The following is a 21024-nucleotide window of genomic DNA, read 5'->3' on the forward strand; positions in this document are numbered from 1 at the left end:
GATGTCCCACTTTGTTTTCAACTAGGTATGACGCAACATTTAACAGTGCGTATGTAAAAGAATAACTTCAGAAAAAGAAAATATCCCATACATTTTTGTCCACAAACTTCGATGCAGTGTACCGCAATATGGAGTCTGTCACGGACACGTATGAATAGTCCACATAGTGGCAAGGAGAAATAGACTTTATATAAAACTTGAAGAAACTGAACATGAGCTCTTTTTCTGCACATACTGTTTGCAAATAAAATGAATTTTGCCAATCCTGAACAGCTTTGACATTAGTTCCCAAGAAATGTAGAAAGTCCTGTACTGGCCATAGGCAGGGATTTATGATGAAGACAATTACAGAATTGTATATGTATTTTAGCAACAATAATAACATCAATAATAATAATAATAATAATAATAATAATAATGATAATAATTTGCAGTAACAAACATTAGCATGATCCCAAAATGAAGAGTCTGGAATCTTTCCATATTTTCTGCTCACGTGTCGTTCTGTACATGTTGTACATCCATCTATTCCACCACAATTGGTGACTTAATTTTTCTGTAACTTATTGGGCTTTCGGTTTAAACCTCCAATCAGATTCTTGATATTATAGTAAGGGGTTCAAGGCAAACTGTACAAAATTTAAGACTTTGGTCTAATATTCCCCTTCGTACAGGCCATAAACCACATCAAGCCGTCTCCTTGTAGAACAACTCGTATTTTTGCAAATCACTAGTACATGTAACGACCAAAGGAATTTACCCAGTGTTCATAAGTCATACACAAAAACAATGTCGATAACTATTTAGCATAAACACCGAAAAGTGTCACCATGAGTGAACAGTCCCACCAACAAATTGTACTGGTAAACCACAAGTGAACAGTCCCACCAACAAATGATACTGGTAAACCATGAGTGAACAGTCCCACCAACAAACTGTACCGGTAAACCATGAGTGAACAGTCCCACCAACAACAACCAGACTTGTCATAGTCCTAGTGAGATGCCGATATAGCATTAAAGTGAATATTTTGTACGGTTTTACTGCTTCTACAGGAACAATAAGTATGAAAAAGTAAACAGGTACATTCTACTGGACCTTTGCATTGTCGTTTCCGATGCTAAAACTTTTAGTTGTCAGCGAGTAAGTCCATCTGTTTGTCAGCAAGTATCAATTTTTCTAACAGTAGCAGACCAAAGGATAGTTAATCCAGCTTTTTAATCTGTAAGACAATTCATCGTTTTCCGAAACGGGAATATATCCTTTTGGAGTCTAAATGTTAACACACCCATGTTCATCCATCCACCCACCCATCCATCCATCATACATACATACATACATAAATACATACATAATACATACATACATACATAAATACATACATACATACATACATACATACATACATACATACATGCATACATACATAATACATACATACATACATACATAAATACATACATACATAATATATACATACATACATAAATACATACATACATACATACATAAATACATACATACATACATAATACATATATACATACATAAATACATACATACATACATACATACATACATACATACATACATGCTGCATGCAATCCAGTACAGATCTCTACAGTCATCATTCCATTATTTCTGTATGCAAGCTTCATTCATATATCTATCTATTTAGACAGAAAAGAGATACTGTCACCTTAAATTAAGTACGGCATGAAGATCATACCGATAATCATTTGGGGTCGTATAGGATCAGTGGAAGTCTCAGTCGAAAAAGGTGTCCCGGCACTATGGGGTCTATGGGAATTTAACATGGGTGGGCATGTATAGGGACAATTGGAATTTAACATGGGAATGGCACCTGGGGAATTGAACATAGGTAACGTCATGGTGTTTATAGTGTCAAAACTGTTTATAGGGTGAAATGCATTTATAGGACAAGGGGTTGATTGGACAAACACAGCCATATAGACACAAACAAAGCGCCAATGAAAATTCCAGTCAAAACGGTCGTGGGCCACTATAGCGTGAAGGGTTATTGAAAGGTCGTTGGCCACTATAGCGTCAAGGGGAATTTAACATGGGGAAATTGAATGTGCCACTATAGCTTCAAGGAGAATTGAACATGGGGGAAATCGAATGGGACACTTTGGCGTCAAGACGAATTCAACATGGGAATATTGGTGCTGTATAGTCGTTATGTGTTAGCTTAAAATGTAAGAGAAGGAGATAAAATCTCACAAAATAGACTAACTCTTACACTGCCAAAATACTACGTGGAAAAACGCTAGTATCTATTTGGAAAAAAGCTAGTATTTATTTTTAGCTACAACTTGTGGGAATTATTTTGGAAAAACCCACTATCTATTTATAGCCTCAACTTGGGTGACATTCCTGTCTAAAACCGTTTGTATCTATTTATAGCTACAACCTGTGTACAAACAGAAATCCATATTTATAGTCTCAAAATTTCCAGCTTCAATGACGTCACTGTACTGGACACTAGGGGAATAATGGCAACAGTGATGCAAGTGGCTGGCCTGAATACGCGCTACTGTAGGTAGGTAGGTGAAATGAATTCGATAGGGATAAAGGGAGTTTAATAGGGACAAACAAAGATCAATACATACACACACACAAACAAACGTACGCGCACACATACACACAAATAAACACACAAATCAAACGTACGCGTCTACGCAAACACATAGACACAAATGTACGAGTACGCACACACATCACAGAGGGAAGAAGAAACAAAAGACCAAAATATACTATCCACACAGAGGGAAGAAGACAAAACAAACCCAAAATATACTATCCACACACGGGAAGGAGAAAAACAAACCCCAAATATACTACAAACACAGATGGGAGGGAAAACAAACCCCAAATATACTATCTACACAGGAGAAGAGGGAAAAAAACATTACTATCCACACAGAGGTGAAAAACAAACCCATATCTACTATCCACACAGAGGGAAGAAGAAAAAAGAACATTATATACTATCCACACAGAGTGAAGAAATAATCCATTATATATACTATCAACATAGATTGAAGAAAATTACCCATTATATATACTATCAACATAGAGTAAAGAAAACAAAAATATTTTTTGAAAGCACCTAATCCCTCACAGACAATGACCAACTCTACCACCACCACACTCCAAAACCCATTTAACCCATTATTCTATGGCGTCAGTTGGTGATTTTAGAACAAATCACGACACAAAATGAGGGATGAACAGTCTGATTATGTTTTTTTTTACCCACTTGCATGTCTAACGTGCGTATGTGAAGGAAAACATCCCTTTCATTTCAGTTGTAACTAACAAATGACCCAGAGGGATAGAGAGAGGTGAAAGAGCACATATTCATGCAGTGTCAGTAAAAACAAAACACACCATCCTTATTATAAAAATTCAAGTCCAAGAGACTCTTACGTTTTCTTTCTGGTCTATTCTCTTTTAGAGAATTTTTCCATTTCCATCTCTTGACTGGCACAAGTACTTCCCCATCATTAATTTTTTCTTCTCCTGAACCCCTCTCCTCTTTCTCCTCTTGTTTCTGTTTCTTCTCTTTTCTCTTAGGAAACTCTGAAGCCCAGTGTCCTTTCTCCTGACAACAATAACAGGTATGTTGACTTTTGTCTCTCTTTCTTGGACGAAGCAGGTATTCTGGAGACAAATACCCATTTACCTTGCATATATAGCAAATGTCATCAGTATTTATACACTTTCGTTTGATCATCAAATCAACGACCAGAAGGGTACGTTTTTGTTGCCACATTCGCCTGTGAATTATGCTTTCGTATGACTCTTAGCAAATCTTTGACTAGCAGGTCGATCTGTGCTGACTCTTCCATCTTCTTGATCGTTTGAGAGTTGAATGAATACTCTAACTCTATGACACTCTCCCTAGACAGGGACCTGCTGCGTGTGAAACCTAGTCAAATGAAATTGTGCAATAAGATGAAATGATTTCATTGAGAAAGTAAGAGGCGACCACGTGCGGTCGCCTCACACAAGAGCTGAAGTGCTAGCTCAAATCCGTGCCAGCCATTTCGAAGACAACATAAGTGAGTTTGAATTAACGCTCTCCACTTACGCCACAAAACCAAGAGTCCTAATTCACGCCAAAAGAAATTAGTTCGGACCATAAAATTTAACACCATTTTTGAGAAACGCAAAAGCGAACTTCCATAAAATTGAGAACGACGGCTTACACTTACAACGTAAACTGATGAGAGTTCAAGTAGTGTGTAAAACTTAGTCAAATTAAACTTTTATAATCATGACGAAACGATCTATTTTCCAAGGAGAAAGCAGACACAAAGCGACGATGGCGACCCGTGTCACACAACACTTTTCAAAATGTATAGGTAGAGGTTTGTGCTAGCGATCTACACGGTTAAATTAAATGGTTTACGTCAATGGTTGCTATTTCTTTATAATTAAATTTTTGTACAAACGATATGTGTGTACGCGAAAGCTAACACACACACACACATACACACGCACGCACACGCACACAAGTGTTACTGCATTGGGTGACAGTAGAACGGGCAGTACTTTAGTCAGGAGTGGTTTGAGAGACGGGCAGACAGACTTAACATTACACTGGAGAGAGAGGGAAAGAATGGTAAAGAAAATAACAAACGTATGACACCATTTTTGGTTTTGTTATTCTTTGTGGTATTATAGGACAAATTTAACGAGACAACCATACATTCTATGTGAACTATGTTCATTGTTTTCATTCATTCATCACTTTCATAAAAAAGTAGTGTGATATTTATTGTCGACTGACTGCTTAACATTTGCTTAACATATCCCAAATTTAAGAGATGTCCTGTGTTTCGCAGCAAACAATGTTGCAAAGTTTTCACAAATATAAGGGTGGGGAAAAAATAATTTAAAAAAGCAGCACCAAAACGCGCCTTGTTCTATCGACAGTCTACACTGAGAGAAAATAGGTCTAACATTGTTACATTTTTTTCCGAACGTGTGTTTTGGTTTTAAAATTCAGAGTTAACCATGGCAGGGTTATACAGTGCAATGTCACTTGCGTCATTCTTAGACATTGTTACACTTTGTTCCGAACGTATGTTTTGGTTTTACAATTCAGAGTTTACCATGGCAGGGTTATACAGTGCAATGTCACTTGCGTCATTCTTGAACATTGTTACATTTTTTTCCGAACGTGTGTTTTGGTTTTAAAATTCAGAGTTAACCATGGCAGGGTTATACAGTGCAATGTCACTTGCGTCATTCTTGAACATTGTTACATTTTTTTCCGAACGTGTGCTTTGGTTTTAAAATTCAGAGTTAACCATGGCAGGGTTATACAGTGCAATGTCACGCACGTCATTCTTTAAAAAGCCTTCTGTTTGTTTCCTTTCTGAAAAACTGTCGATCTAATGTTATACATTTTCCCGTGACACATTGCAGTGCCAAAGTAAGGATACAGCAAAGATACTTGAATTGTACAAGCTCAAGATTTTATTTCATCCAACGATTTACTGATAGAAGAAAAAAAAAATACATGACAAACTGAACAGTTCACACCATTATGGTAACTACTGATCACATTTTTGGAAAGGTATCTTTAAACGGAACAAACACCATTAGGATTTAAATCAAATTTATTACGAGAGAGAGAGAGAGAGAGAGACTATGTTATTCCTAGTTTAAAAAAATTATCACGACACTTAACATTTGTTTATATGGTATATTTTCCATAAGAATGTTTCAAGGAAACACACAATCCACTTAGAAAATCAAAGCCATAGGAAAAATCCACCATTGTCAAATATCACCAGAGTGAAATGATGACGAATGTGACTAAAACGTTCTCACAAAAATTCCTTGATGTATTTTGCAATAAGATTGACACAATTTCCATGGGATCACCTATGATACGATTTTTCGTGCATTAGTTTAATATTTTTTTAAATATTTTGTTTTGTAAATCGCCTAGCGGCGAGACATAGAAAAACATGGCCTATCTGGTCACTGTGTAAAAAGGTACTGAAGTCAATTCGAAGCAAACGCGGTAAGAAAATAAGTCTAGCCAATGAATGGCTTACAACGGGTGATGCATTGTTTTGTTCTAAGGCACTGTGGCAAAATAATGCCTTAGCTCTTGCGGTGTTTCCATTGCAGTGCAGACAGACTGGGACTTGAACTTACAATCCCTCTGTTGTGTAATGTACCATTTCTTCTTACCACATCAAACACCGAGCGGTCACAGTATTGGTTCGCGTTTTCAAGCTGACAAATTTGTTTTATCTCACTTAAACATTTTGACATAAACACTCACACTCACATCGGTGAGTCAGAAGTGTTACAGTATTGAGTGGCATATTTTGTTGTTATTTTTTCCTTCCTTTCTTCAAACTAGTGAATTTGGGGGTTTTATGAAGTAAACAAGCGAAAGTACATCAAGGATGATGACCCAAGCCGTCTGTCTATTGTTAGGCGAAAGTGACAACAAAACTTACCCTTCTGGTCGTTGATTTGTTGAGTCATACGAAAGTGTATAAGTGCTGATGAAGTTTGCTATATCTGCAAGGCAAATGGGTATTTGTCTCCAGAATACCTGCTTCGTCCAAGAAAGAGAGACAAAAGTCAACATGCCTGTTATCGTTGTCAGGAGAAAGGACACTTGGCTTCAGAGTGTCCTAAGAGAAAAGAGAAGAAACAGAAACAAGATGAGAAAGAGGAGAGGGGTTCAGGAGAAGAAAAAATTAATGATGGGGAAGTACTTGTGCCAGTGAAGAGATGGAAATAAAAAATTGACAATATGAGCCGATGCGTTGGCCCTGATCTGAAATTTCATACTAACTTCTAAAAGATCATGGACCAGAAAGAAAACGTAAGTGTCTCTAGGTCTTGAATTTTTATAATAAGGATGTTGTGTTTTGTTTTTATTGACACTGCATGAATATGTGCTCTTTCACCTCTCTCTATCCTCTGGGTCATTTGTTAGTTAGAACTGAAATGAAAGGGATCTTTTCCTTCACGTACGCACTTTAGGCATGCAACTGAGTAAAAAATAATATGTTCATCCATTATTTTGTGTCTTGGTTTGTTTTAAAATCACACATTGAAGTCATAATAGAGTAATTGATTAAATGGGTTTTGGAGGGGGGGGGGGGGCAGCTGTGTTTGGTAGAGTTGGTTATTGTAGGTGAGGGTTTAGGTGTTTTCTAAATGTTTTTAATTTGAATACATTATCGAATATAGAATAACAGTGTAATAGTTGTGGTATTCTAGTTTACGAACTCAGTTCTCGTCGTGCTTACGTGTGGCACATGAAGCATCCACGAATCTTCATCTACTCTGGCGATCTATTGTTTGATTGCCGATAAAACGCATTTACCTGCTGTCTTTAAGATGTTCCACTGGGATGCAAGAGTAAAAACAACAGAATGCTATAAAAAAAAGTCGTACGTTGGCGAGTTGAGTGATTAGATTGAAATGCTACACCCTCAGGGCTTTCATAGCGCTTCTTAATTATGTAATCAGCTTCAAACTGTATCACTCCGTAATGTTTATGAAGTAGTGAATGCAGCAAATAAACATTTTATTTCAAAGCATGGGTTAAATGCAATTATTATAAGTTATTTCTACAAGTAAACAGGATGCAAAATTTGATCTGAGCTTTCTACTCACCAAGATGTCTTACGAAAGCGATTTGCACAATCTTTGCTATGAATGCAAATGCAAATCAGCTGTATTGTCTAGTAAACAGAGAAAGCCATTAAAATAACACCCCTTTTACTTTTAAAATATGTGTAGGGTGAGAAAGATGGTCTTCGATTTTACAAGCATTTGAATGAAATTAAATTTATATTACAATGATCATAAATATAAATCATTAGCAATAAGTTCAATTTGTCCACTTTCCCAGTTGATGCTAAATTGCAGGAGTGTACAATCGGACTTGTTGACTGATTTTTAATTCCTGACGTCGTTACTTATGAGCGAAAATCCAAATGAATCAAGGTCTAGGAAAGCACCACATCATGGTGTTGTCCACCTCAGATTGCTCTGTCTGAAATCCTTTTTCATAGAGCGTTTCCGGCTTTTTTTCGGAGGTCCTCTTCTCCGCTTCCCCTGAGTCAATTTCAGAGCATTCATGAGAAGGGCGTCTAGATTTCAAGCCATCTACATGTTTTTTTTTATTTCTTCTGCATGTTGAAGTGATGTTAGTTCAAAAGATTCTTCTTATTCTTCTAAGGCATTTGATTGGTGTGGAATGTGTCCAGTTTTTGCTGATGGCTTGAATGGTCTTCCATCTTGCAGATCTATATAGTAGAATGCTAAGTACATATGATGTGTAGATTCTACGTTTTATCCAAAGAATATATATCTGTTTTGATTTCCATGTTCTATATTGCATGGCAAAGGTTTGGTTGGCTTTTGTTATACATGTACTATTCGCTGGTCTGTACTTCGGTTCCGTTACGATTTGAATTGACAACTAAAGGCCAGAGGTGGCAGCCACATTACTCGATCTTGATATATCCACTTCTTCAAAAGGGCATCAATTATACAACTGCACTCAGAGGATGAATACAGGTCGTCAAGCAAACTGAAGAAAGTCATAAAATTCCAATTATGTCGGCTGGTCTAAGTAAGAAATGTCCGAAAAGTAGCACAATGCAAGACGTTATCACTCGATTCCACCGTCGGGATTCGAAAATGCTCCTTTCTCGAAATTTGATTAAGATTGGTGGACAGAAGACACGAATAATGGGACTAAGAGTAGTACTAGCTTATGAGACAAACAGCAATCCACCTGGTAGAAAATAAGGAAAACGGAATTCGTATTGTATATTACCTGGAGTTAGGGAAGGTTTGATTCAACACTTACTACATTTCTCATTAATCGCTAATTACTGTGTATCATATAATCAATCGCTAATTACTGTGCATACTATAATTAATCGCTAATTACTGTGTATACTGTTCGTTCATGAAAATTTTTTTATTATTTAAATCCTTTGGCTTTATTTTCATAAAAACAATCGACAACAAAATTAATACAGTTTGATCGGCTCTTTAAATTTTCGGCTGTTTTTTGGCTGAAGAAAATAAATTCCCCCCATTTAGTGAAGTTATCCACAGAACGATGTATCTTCCACGTTCCCGACACTTGCAAGTGACGGGGACTCATCTATTACTATTGACAGTATAAAAAAAATTGTTTCTTTCATCATGAATTATATGTATACCAGTCAACATTTGTAACTCTTGCGAAAGACAAAACATTCGTGTATGATGTACAAATGATAATATATTATGATGAACCGAAACTGTATACCAAAAGCTTTATCGTTACGCTTTGATGAGAAAACATAAACATGTTAGGTTCTTCGATTTCCTCTACACCCCCACCACCCGATGTTTTTTTTTCTTCTTGCTTTCTTCTTCTTCTAACTGGGAATTATACATCAAAAGTACAATTTTGATCTCTTCTCCATTGTTGCCAATCTCACAGGTTTAAACGGGTAAACAAAGGACTGCGTAATCTCGTTACCACCACAACAGCTCACGTATAATACGCATGAATCTCTCATGATTATCTTTGGTTTTCACAAGATATCTATGGCACATGCCTTTTCATACAGCAACTGTAAGACAGCCAATTTTCCCAAAATATTTAAGGATACTAGGGCAGACCGCTCCGGTGGCCTAGTCGTTAAAGCATCCGCCTCGGATGCGGGAGATCGTGGGTTCGAACCCCGGTCGAGTCATACCAAAGGCTTATCGAAATGGTACTAGCACCTGCCTCGGTATGTGCACAGCATTAAGAGGTTAGTGTTAGAATTGGTCGGCCTGGTGTCAGGATAATGTAACTGGGTGGGAAATCATGATACGTGTCTGCGGTATGAGGCCCCAATGCCAGACATCACTATAAACAGCCACACTGCAGATATCGTTGCGATATGGCTGAAAAATTGTTAAAGCTACGTTAAAAATCCAGATATCTCTCTATCACACACACACACACACACACACACAGATTTATCGTATTACCTCTACTACCTTGGCATGGACAGTCTATAAGTACTGTAATTCAAAACGCAGTGGTAGTTCCCTTCCTACTGCCAGCACGCTTAAACTTGTCTTCTAAATTGCAATTAGTTTTGCAAAGGTTTACTGTATTTTACTTATTGAAATTGAACTCAGGATAGTATTGTTGGTGGATAAAATATTGTTCTGCAATGAAGACGAAAGGAAAGAATATTAACCAATTTTCAATTACAAACGTAACCCATTGTTTGCATACGGTCATAATATTAATCATTTGAAAGAACTAACTAAAGTATCAACATTTATATAACTATGCATTTTTTCAGGCGTAACGAGTCTCTGCAGACGTATTTGCAGATAACCTCGTGGATATCAAAAAACACCATCGAACTAAAGACAACTAACAGAGTTTTCTTGTGCGACAGCGATTATTTATGTTTTGTGTCGGTCAAGGTAGGTAGCTCATTTACCGTGAAGACTCGGAATCTTCTTGAAATTTAGGTTCTCTAGCAGATGCCTTGGCATCGATATAATTTGAAAACAAAGAAAAGGAAAGTGGCCTTCCTGACCTATAACCCATAAAATAATTATTTATTTAAAAAATACTATACATGTACACATTACGGTGCATATTAAATACACTAGACGATATATATTTCTGTATATTCTGTGCATATATTCTGTGTGGGTCTTGCATTCTTGTTTTGCTATACGCATCCGTAGAGTTCATTAACTCAATAACCCTTAAACTATACAAGGAAAAGAAATATCGATAAATATCATAAATCAACTGACTTCGTGGTTTTTTAGAATGAAAAACTAAGAATTATTTTCGGACTGATTCAAGTTCGAACGTCAATGAACATGGAATGTCACGTTTACTAACTATGAATCCCACACGGCGTGTCTAAACAAACCATATCAATGGGATGGATGGATGAATGGACGGATGAATGGATCGATCGATCGATCGATAGATAGATAATATTTAAAAATAACTTTAAGCCTTGGATCCTTAATTTGTCTCTTTTTTCCCCGTGCAATTAGGATGAATTACGTCATATCCAAACGAGTCCGTATAATCCAAATAAAAAAGAACATCTAATTTGCCACATTAAGATCGAAATCCATTTATAATTTTCACTTAATTGTTCCATGTCGAATAAAACCCAATGTATTGCAATGAAAATTTAGCTTAATATACCCAATGAAAGATGGCAAACATCGAACCGAAATAACAGACGAATTTGGAAACCTTATTAGCCCTGTAAAACGAGAAATCAGGTACTTAAAAGGTTTCTTTATTCCCTTTGAATATCTCATATTAGGTCGTTATATTTAGTGCCTAGACAGTCGGGATACCATGCGCATTAACCGCTGACAAGCAAAAGTCAATGATGACTGGCACAGCATCCACGTGGATCAAAATATAATATATTTTCCTTGGGTGCTGCTATAGCGATACAGTCTAGTCACTCCTAACATTCCGTTTAGGCTGATTTGTTATTCAAGTGGGAAAGATTATTGATTATTTGACCTCGTATATTATTTCTTATAAATGATAAGAATCTATCTCAAGCCCTAATTACTCCTAATTAGCAAATTAATGAGAGAGCTAACCCTTTCTGTTAAATCAAGACAAGAAAATAATCCAACTTTCAGCCTACTGAGATATACTTTTATTTCTGTCGATGGTTTGTTCGATAATAGGTTAAGAGGTTGTCACTTGCTCAATGTCTACTGTGTGTATGATCTGGATTGCTAACGCAGCTTTATCAATTTTTTCGTCACATCGCTACGATGTCTGCAGTGTGGCAGTTTATAGTGACGTCTTGCATTGGGGCATCATGCCGCGGAAATGAAGCATCATGTCCCACCCAGTCATATTATCCCGACACCAGGTCAACCAGTCCTATCACTAACCTCTTAACGCTGAGCGCCTAGCAATGTAGCTGATGGTACCATTTTTATAAGTCTTTGATGTGACTCTGCCTTGGTTTGAACCCACGACCTATCGCATTCGAGGCGAATGCTCTAACCACTAGGCCACCAGAGCGGGCTCAATGTCTGCTTGACAGATTTTAGTGTAATTCCATATATTGTTTCTGTCACTAAATATGAAGTCTTTGTCCCAATTTAGAACGAACAAAAAGCTAGTCAAGACCATTACGCAGAAGATCACTCATACAAATATAAGAGACTTGGTCAGGCCGCCTGCTTTAGTAAATTAGGTCACGTTGTAATCTATCAAGATCAGTCTCGCTTCAGTAAGACTGACTAGACATCAAATAAATTCAGCCTAGAATTTAGATAATATTTCTTAATCTATCTTAATCTACGTCATAACGGGTTAATCAGTGATGCAAATGCACGTATTACTTTAAGTTCTTCCTGCTTCGTCTTATAGGAAACAGAATGTTTTTTTTTTTTTTTACAGGTCTTGTTTCAAGAGTGGACGATGTGCAACCAACGAGATTGAGGGATAAATTATTTAGCCTAGCAGCCTTTTTGTAAATTAGGTGGCCATCTTTCCAGATATGTCATCTTATGAATTTCAACAAAGAAGATACTTTTTAAAAAATTACAACCAAAAATTCAAACAAACAACGGTTCGAATTTCCGAGCATTATATGTTCAAGTCTTAATATCTCTTTTGAAAGTTTTATGAAAAGAGAGCTGCGATATCTGACATCTTTTGATCCAATAAATCGACAATGAAGCCACTCGTCCTACATTTTCTTCGGAGGAAAATATAAAAAATACGTTCTTGAGAAAACTCGATGAATTTAAAGGCATGAAGAAGAAACGGAAATGAATTGTACAAAATTGAACAAATTTATTCATAAAAAAGGACAGATTTCAAAATATTTGTAAACCTAGCTATTATTAAATGTAAAGACACTCTGATATTTTTATTATTAGCTGAAAACATCAAATTTAGATATGACACCTTTTGTGTAACTACGTCATCTTGTGTGAGACATATGACAATTAGGGCGACACCTACGTCATTCAAATTTGTCGATATAAGAAATAAATAAAAGTTATGTGATTACAACTTTGTAATTATTAAAGTTGTCAAGGTTTCTTGTTTTTTCTTTGAACTCGAGTTTCGTGCTCATAATGTCTTGCAAGTACTGGGCCTTGTATTCATTATGCGTAGCTAGCTATACAGTTGATTAAACTGCTTTTCACAGACGTCATCAGCCGAACGCCAATCTTTCCACGGGTGTTTCGCCCCTTATCTCAAAATACCCTCCAAATGGCAGGGCGGCTGTTGCGGTCAAGTACTGTCTGTCTGTGATGGCTGCCATATTTCGTTTTAAGCCAGAGCCAAATAGACGTTTTCTCTGCGGCCCTATCCCGTGCTTGTACAACTGTCTTGCATGCCCTTCCTTTTCTAAAACTTTTCAAGTAAAACTAAAAGACTATAGACTTGTACTTAAGACTGGGTCTCATGAAAACATAGTTCCACTAAAGTGAAAGAGATCGAAATTTCCCTGAAATAATTTTGTAAACAATATCGAAATAAAAAGAAAAAAGGAACTGAATTTCATGTAGTCATTTAAATTGATCTAAACATATTTCATATTTTCCAGTAAAGTCTGTGGACAGTGCTCAAAACTCTTACAAATTGTTGGCCAGAGTGTGTGACATATTACAAGTCAATTAACTCCACAATAAATCAGTTTCCGCTCACGTTGTTTTTTCTTCTTGGACAATAAATAAGTTAGGAAAAAAAAACAATTAAAGGCATAAACACCAAAGGGAACTATTTTGCGAAACTATTTTCAATGTAATCTTCTGACTGAGTATGCAAATTCTCTCAAAACAATATGATTTTAGATATCGTCCTTTTACCTGAAGCATGTGAAAATAGTGACCTTGCATAAAAAGTATCTGAAAGTATTAGCATATATTACTCGTCGTTACTATATATTTATATGATATACTTTCTGGCTACATCGGATACATTTGATATGTAACACATTTCGGTACTGGTCGACAACCGACATGGATATATTAAGATCTAATTTATTAAACTTTGGCAAGACATTTAAATATACTTTTCTTTCTTGATATGCTAATGTATGCATGTGCGACGTGGCGCTATAAATCAGTTATTACTGCATTAAATCAGAGTAATGCAAACAGTACATTACACTTCTGCTTTGTGGTAAATGGTGTTGTAACGTTTCTGTGCAAACAGTACATTACACTTTTGCTATATATAACGGTAAAGTGTGCTGTAACATTTCTGTGCAAATAGTACATTACACTTTTGCAATACGGTAAAGAGTTCTGTAACATTTCTGTGCAAACAATACATTACACTTTTGCTATACGGTAATTATAGGTTACTGCATTTGTGTGGGAAAATACGAACGAGTTTGTTCTGTTTTAAATACTGCACCATCTTGGGAGTGCAGTATATTCATCCGACAAAACGAGTTCATATTTTCCCTTCAAATGCAGCAACATTGTTATTATTTTCTAATTTTTTTTTAATTCTACCTAAAGCTTAATTATTTTAACAAAATACACAACAAGAAACAAAATAACTGAATGTATGCCATATTCCAAACTAAATACACAAGTGCAGATTCATTATTACACAATAACATTATTAATGCGCACATAACTCCGCCCAGATACATTTGAACTTAGTCGCGCGCTCGATATAACTTTCGAAAGAAAATGGCGTGTTTAGTTAAAATTTAAATTTGGAGTCATATTGTGAATGAATGCGCATTGCAACAACTTTTCTGTTTGATCTGGAATGATAGATTTTGGTATTTTTTCGATTCTACGAAATTTCGTGATTTCGGACTGGATTTATATGTGACAATTCCACATGAAATACATCGGATTGAAGAAGCGAGTTAGAAGCGTGTTGACATCTGCAAATGTGTTTCTGTTTCTGTCATTGAATGTTTGAAATCATAATGTGGGAAAAATAAGAAGTCTTTCAATTGCAATTATCAAAAAGACCCTTTGGAATTTAATGCTTATTTCATTTTGAGTACAGTAAGGAGGATGTAATTGCACTTATATTCGAAATTACAGTACAATTTCAAAATGTTTAATCAGAATTGAGAGCCTATGACATGGCTAATGTAATTCGGATTTGTAAAACTAAGAAAGCACATTTTGAGGAAATTCAGGATGTAAAACTGTAAGTGTATTTTTTGCCATTATTATCACCAGCTAAAGACAGTTTATGTCTTGACACTTGTATGTTATTTGTAAGGATCCTTTCTTGCGGCTATTGTATAGCTAGCCTAAATCCGAAACATTGTATCAAAAAGTTAACGCGGAATGTCCCAAAGCAACTGTAATGTGGCAGTCCACGAAACAATTGCTTTACTTCATTCAGCAACAAATTTCAACAACCACAACGTAAAACACCTACTACGCGAGTGTACATGATTTGTTTACAAGTCAAAAGTGCTGGCGTCTGCGTCCATTGTTTGTTTACAATAGAAAGTAGTTCCATTATGCACGTGAATTGAGTATGAAGGTGCGCAATATCGTACAATACTTAACGATTCTGACCATGTAAAGTTAACGGAGAAAAAAATGAGCATATAATAAAGAGTGCCTAACATTTCTTTGCAAACAGTACATTACACTTTTGCTATACGGTAAAGACTGCTATAACATTTCTGTGCAAACAATACATTACACTTTTGGGTTCGAGTCTCGGATTCAGACAATGTGGGTATGTGAGAAAGCTCGCCAGTAGCGTCTCGTGGGTCGGTGGTTCTTTTCAGGGTTTTCCCGGGTTCTTCCTCCAGCATTAATTTACTGGCCACCATGTATAGCCTATCGTGTGCTGAAAAATGGCGTTAACCCTACAACAACAACAACAACATTACACGTTTGCTATACGGTAAAGTGTGCTGTAACATTTCTGTGCAAACAGGACATTACACTTTGGCTATATGGTAAAGAGTGCTGCAACATTTCTGTGCAAACAGTACATTACAATTTTGCTACACGATAAAGAGTGCTGTAATACTTCTGCGCAGAGAGTGCAGTACACGTCCGCATTGTGGTTAATATTACTGTAACATTTCTGTTATGTAAACTCTTCTTTCATTAACGGAATACGTGACCTTTTGAATCCGAAATCAGTATGGGTCTCCCTTACCGGAAATGCAACCCATTCACAAACTTTTGTCAAGGTCAGAGACACAGAACGCAAGTCATTTTGTGGAAACTCTTTTCCCACTTCCAGTCACGGTGACAATGACCTTTTGTTTATTCACCCCTCAAGATCAATAGGTGCTTTCCATTTTCTCAAATGCAATCCATTCACAACATTTGTTCATGGTTTGTGGCATAGGACATATATTTTTGTCGTACCTCTAACCTCAACATTATGCTGTGTAAACTCGAAATCGATAATTGTCTTTCTTGTCTCAAGTACAAGCCAAGCCAATGCAGGTGGTACAGAATTTAAGCAGTTTCGTGAAAATCTTTTCCCCATCTTTCAGTCCCTGATGCTTACATCTTTCACCTTCTGATGCCAAAATAAATTTGTCCTCTTTCTCTAAAATGTGGGGCCCCGAGTGGCCGAGTGGTCTAAAGCGCTCTTCGTTACGGATCACTGCCATCTCACCTCTGTCTGCGGCGGTTCGAGTCTAAGATTCAGCCAATGTGGGCATGTGAGAAAGCCTGCCAGTAGCTTCTCTTGGGTCGGTGGTTCTTTCCGGGGTTTTCCGGGTTCTTCCTCCACCATTAATACTGGCCGCCATGTATAGCCTATCGTGCTGAAAAATGGCGTTAAACCCCACAACAACACAACAACAACTCTAAAATGTAAACCATCTACAATGTTTGGTCAAAGAAAAGGTTAAAGAGCTCAGGATGTTGTGCAGAAACCATTTTCTTATAATTTCACCTTTACGTTTCACCTTCTGACTGCAAAATCAATAAGTGCCTTTTTTATTTTCAATGCAGATCATTTACAAACTTTGGTAAAACTACCTGGTATACAGTAAAGTTATTGTATGAAAACAGTTTTCCTACTCGGAATTACTGTGACCTTGACATTTGACCTTTTGAGCCCGAAATCATAAGAATTCTTCCTTCCGCCAAATATAACCTATTTACCGAGTCTGATAACTGTAGAGTCATTATATAGAAAAGAAATGGGAACAGACGGACTGACATATGCACGAACGAAGGGACATAAGGACAGACAGACATAATAACATGATGGCATTTCAAAATGTTATTATGTTCTACTGCGTTTACTTTATTGACTATATCTGTCCACAAATTTGCTACAGCTGCTAAATAGATATTCCTAAATCAAAACATCTCTTGACACACAGTTCGTATTTAAGATTTAGCTCAGTACATATGAATATTAAACAGCACTAATGTTCATTTTGTGCTTTATGATAAAACTAAGTGCTCATTTTGATATTCAGAACCAAAATAATACGACCTTACATAGGCGCGTAAATTCTTGTATTATTATATTATGTTCGAAATCATGCGGCTAAGCTCGCATCGCCCAAGTATGTATATTTGGTATGACTCGGGTTGGGTTCACACCCGCGAACTCACCCACCCGAGGGGGACGTTCTAACCACTTAGACCACCAGAGCAGTCATAGGTGGACAGATAACAAAACCAGTGCAGTACACATATAGGCAACTCAATACTAATATACAGACAGACAGCCCAAAAAGTACGAATACATGGAAAATAGCCAACTCAGTGTAAATATATGGATAGATAGCCAACTCAGTACAAATAAATGGACAGGTAACCTACTCAGTACCATTATATCGGCGGATAACCCAAAACAGTACCAGTGTATGGACAGATAGCCAAAACAGTGCCAGTGTATGGACAGATAGCCAAAACAGTACCAGTGTATGGACAGATAGCCAAAACAGTACCAGTGTATGGACAGATAGCCAAAACAGTGACAGTGTATGGACAGATAGCCAAAACAGTGCTAGTGTATGGACAGATAGCCAAACAGTACGAATACATGGACAGATAGCCAACTCAGTACGAACTGACAGATAGTCAAAACATACCAATAAATGGAAAGAAACAAAAACAGTCAAACTTTTCTGTGAACAACTGCTTGAATCAAAATCTTTAATTTTCTGTAGATTTGTTGTTTGGTAAACAATATTCAGTTTAACACATTTCAGTTTGGAACTGTGAGGGTAATACGTTTTGTCTCTTGATCTCTCGTATCCATTGTGACGGGTTCGTCTTATCGGATTTGCAAATCAAAGCACTGCAAAAAAATGCAGGGTATCAATGCGGAACTTTTTTTTCCCATTACATGTTTTGGAGTAATACAAGATTTCATATTATACATCCAACTGAAATATCTCACTGCGGGTAAATGTTTATAGAATACAAGAGCAAAAAATGAACGTGTTGACACAAAGAAAAACTGAATTAACAATTCTCTTCAATCCCAGAATAATCGAGTTAGTGTTAGTATTTCTGTGCTACAATATGATTCCCTGTTTTATTGCTCAAACATATTTGAGCAAGAATCAACTGTACATGTGAGTGCTTTTATTGTTATTTACTAAGAATTAAGTTTAAATAGAATATATTGGTTTTATTAGAAATTCCAAATACAAAATCTTACCGTAAATGAAAACAATTTTTTCGTGAGGACTATATGTTTGTACTTTTGCTCCATTTTTATTCTAAGTTACTTATGTCCCTTTCAAATTTTAACTTGTTTTCTAACCCAATTTTCTGATCAAAGCGTGAAAATCTGCCTCTGTACTTTAGAGAGTTTTCTAAGACCTTGAAAAGAGTTAAGTTGCCAATACCTTAGTCAAGTTTTGACATGTGGTACCGTACGAGATGATTGTCGAAAGGTAAACAATAGTCTTCTCATTCAAATTCAAACAAATAACATGTATGACTATAAGTCTTGACAACACCTGATGTACAATCCACTCTCCTATCATACTGTCGAGCACACCTGCAAATTTCGATCGGAGTTTGATTGATAGGCATTATTGCAATAAATTGCAACGTGGCAGCAAAAACAAACACGTTAACTAAACAGTATAGTTACTGATTGAGACCAGCTTGGTATGTTACCAGATGCGTTACTGCACTCCGCGATTCTAACATTTAACTCGGATAATGTGGATTTAGAAACCATGAAATGTAAAGTTTGAAGCTACAGAAATGTTTATGACTCCTTTAATGTACCTTAATTTTTTATAATCTCTTGTTTAAATCGCGCTTCAACAGAAAAAAGGTTGTTCAGTGCGGTCTTCTGTGTTTCAGTTTAATTTATTCAAAAAAATTAACCTCTTTTTCATAGGGGTCTAGGTAAAAATGGAAAAAATATCATTACATGTATTCTTCTTGACAACATGTAGATGAATTTAGTTACGTGAGCGTTGCCATTGTACTTTACCTACCCCCCCCCCCACCGCCACACACACACACAATATACTAGATCTGTAGGGTTCATACATACGTACATTCAGGTTGTGGGTGGGCGAGAGAATAGGGTTCTGGGGAAATGGAAACATTCACTCTCCGGCCATCTGGAATAATAGAAGTCTGGGGAATAGGGGAATTTAATTTAAAACCGTCCTTATGATTCCCATTAGATGGCAGTCTGCAGGAGGGAATGGGGAATTTATCATTACGCTTGGGTTAGTATAGGGCGTATGGGAAATGAACATTGCCGCTCGCTTTAAGGACAAGAAAAATTTAACAATGACATTATTTACTAATACCCATCTTTACTGAGAAACGCCCATCATCAATGACCAACACTCACATCTACATGCCAACATATAGTGTTACTACCATCACCCACGCCTTCTAACCAAACTAACACATACTCACCAATACTCACCCTTATTGACTGGCACCCATACCTACTGATCAACACCTACACATAATGTTAATGTTATCGTTTAATTTACATCCCCAGGATATTGACTCAAGTGTAATTTTACCAACCCCACCCCAACATTGCCATCAACTGAATTGCACGAATTGAAAAATCCACTAACCCGAAATCTTGATGAATGTTGCTCATGAGGAAACGGGTATTTAGTGTTAAATACAGACCCATAATGTTAAAATCCCCTTTCTCCCAAGATTTTCATCTAATGTTAAGCCTACAGACGAGTTTAACGTTCAATTCTCTACCAACAGCCATTTTTCAAGTTGACCTGAAAGTGGATTTTTCCACCACCCACCACTCGTGAGAACTGTTTCTGGTGTGACCTCTAGTACTACTCACGACTGTGTACACTCAGCCCTCTTTAGGAAGAAAACAATAAACCAGTAATAGCGCATTACATTATTCTGTGGAGAAACACAATGTCTTACAACTCTAATTAAGCTAATATCAGGAAGTATATCGTATCTTCATTCTGCTGAATTAATAATCGACTCGGTAAATAATTAACTAATATATTTGTTTCAAGTCCAAATCTTTTCCCATTAGGAAAAAATATTCGACTTCAATTCAAGCCTTACTTTTATTATGATTATTATTATTATTATTATTATTATTATTATTGGAGTAGATGTAGTGAAGTGAGTCGAGGAAATGAATAAGAGGAGAGACGATAGTGAAACATTGAAGACCACAATATAAATCATCAGCAAACACATGAGAAAAAGAGATAAGTAAAAAGAAAACAGAAAAACTATTTTTGCTTCGTAAAATAGTGTTTTCAGATTAAATATAAACAGAAAATACATTTTTAGTAATCAAGCATTAAAATCTGGTGTGTTTTCACAAGGAAAATAAAATATTGCAATAATTGTCACTATTCAGCAAGCAATAAGTGTCATCTATTCAGCAATCAATAATTGTCACTATTCAGCAATCAATAATTGTTACTATTCAGCAAGCAATATAATGTCACTATTCAGCAAGCAATAATTGTCACTATTCAGCAATCAATAATTGTCACTATTCAGCAATCAATG

At 36.4% G+C, this 21024-nt stretch overlaps 1 protein-coding gene and 1 long non-coding RNA gene across 3 annotated transcripts in view; one reads left to right on the plus strand and one right to left on the minus strand.

Annotated features, from left to right (window-relative positions):
- Positions 1–21024, minus strand: part of LOC149806219 (uncharacterized) — a 105673-nt gene that overhangs the window by 63487 nt on the left and 21162 nt on the right. Inside the window, exon 1 of one of the 2 annotated variants that reach the window (XM_089951170.1) lies at positions 3454–3599. The exons of the other annotated variant lie outside the window; for it this stretch is intronic. The gene's annotated coding sequence lies outside the window, so the exon portion shown is untranslated. Of the gene's footprint in view, positions 1–3453; positions 3600–21024 lie in introns of those variants that run through there. 2 annotated transcript variants of the gene reach the window in all.
- LOC149806221 (uncharacterized) lies at positions 5674–13130 on the plus strand. The gene is made up of 2 exons (XR_016419874.1): positions 5674–6886; positions 12491–13130. It is a non-coding gene; the product is annotated as an uncharacterized LOC149806221 (long non-coding RNA).

The sequence above is a fragment of the Sinohyriopsis cumingii genome, chromosome 2 (genome assembly GCF_028554795.1).
Source record: "Sinohyriopsis cumingii isolate HCF-2022 chromosome 2, ASM2855479v2, whole genome shotgun sequence".
NCBI lineage: Eukaryota > Metazoa > Mollusca > Bivalvia > Unionida > Unionidae > Sinohyriopsis > Sinohyriopsis cumingii.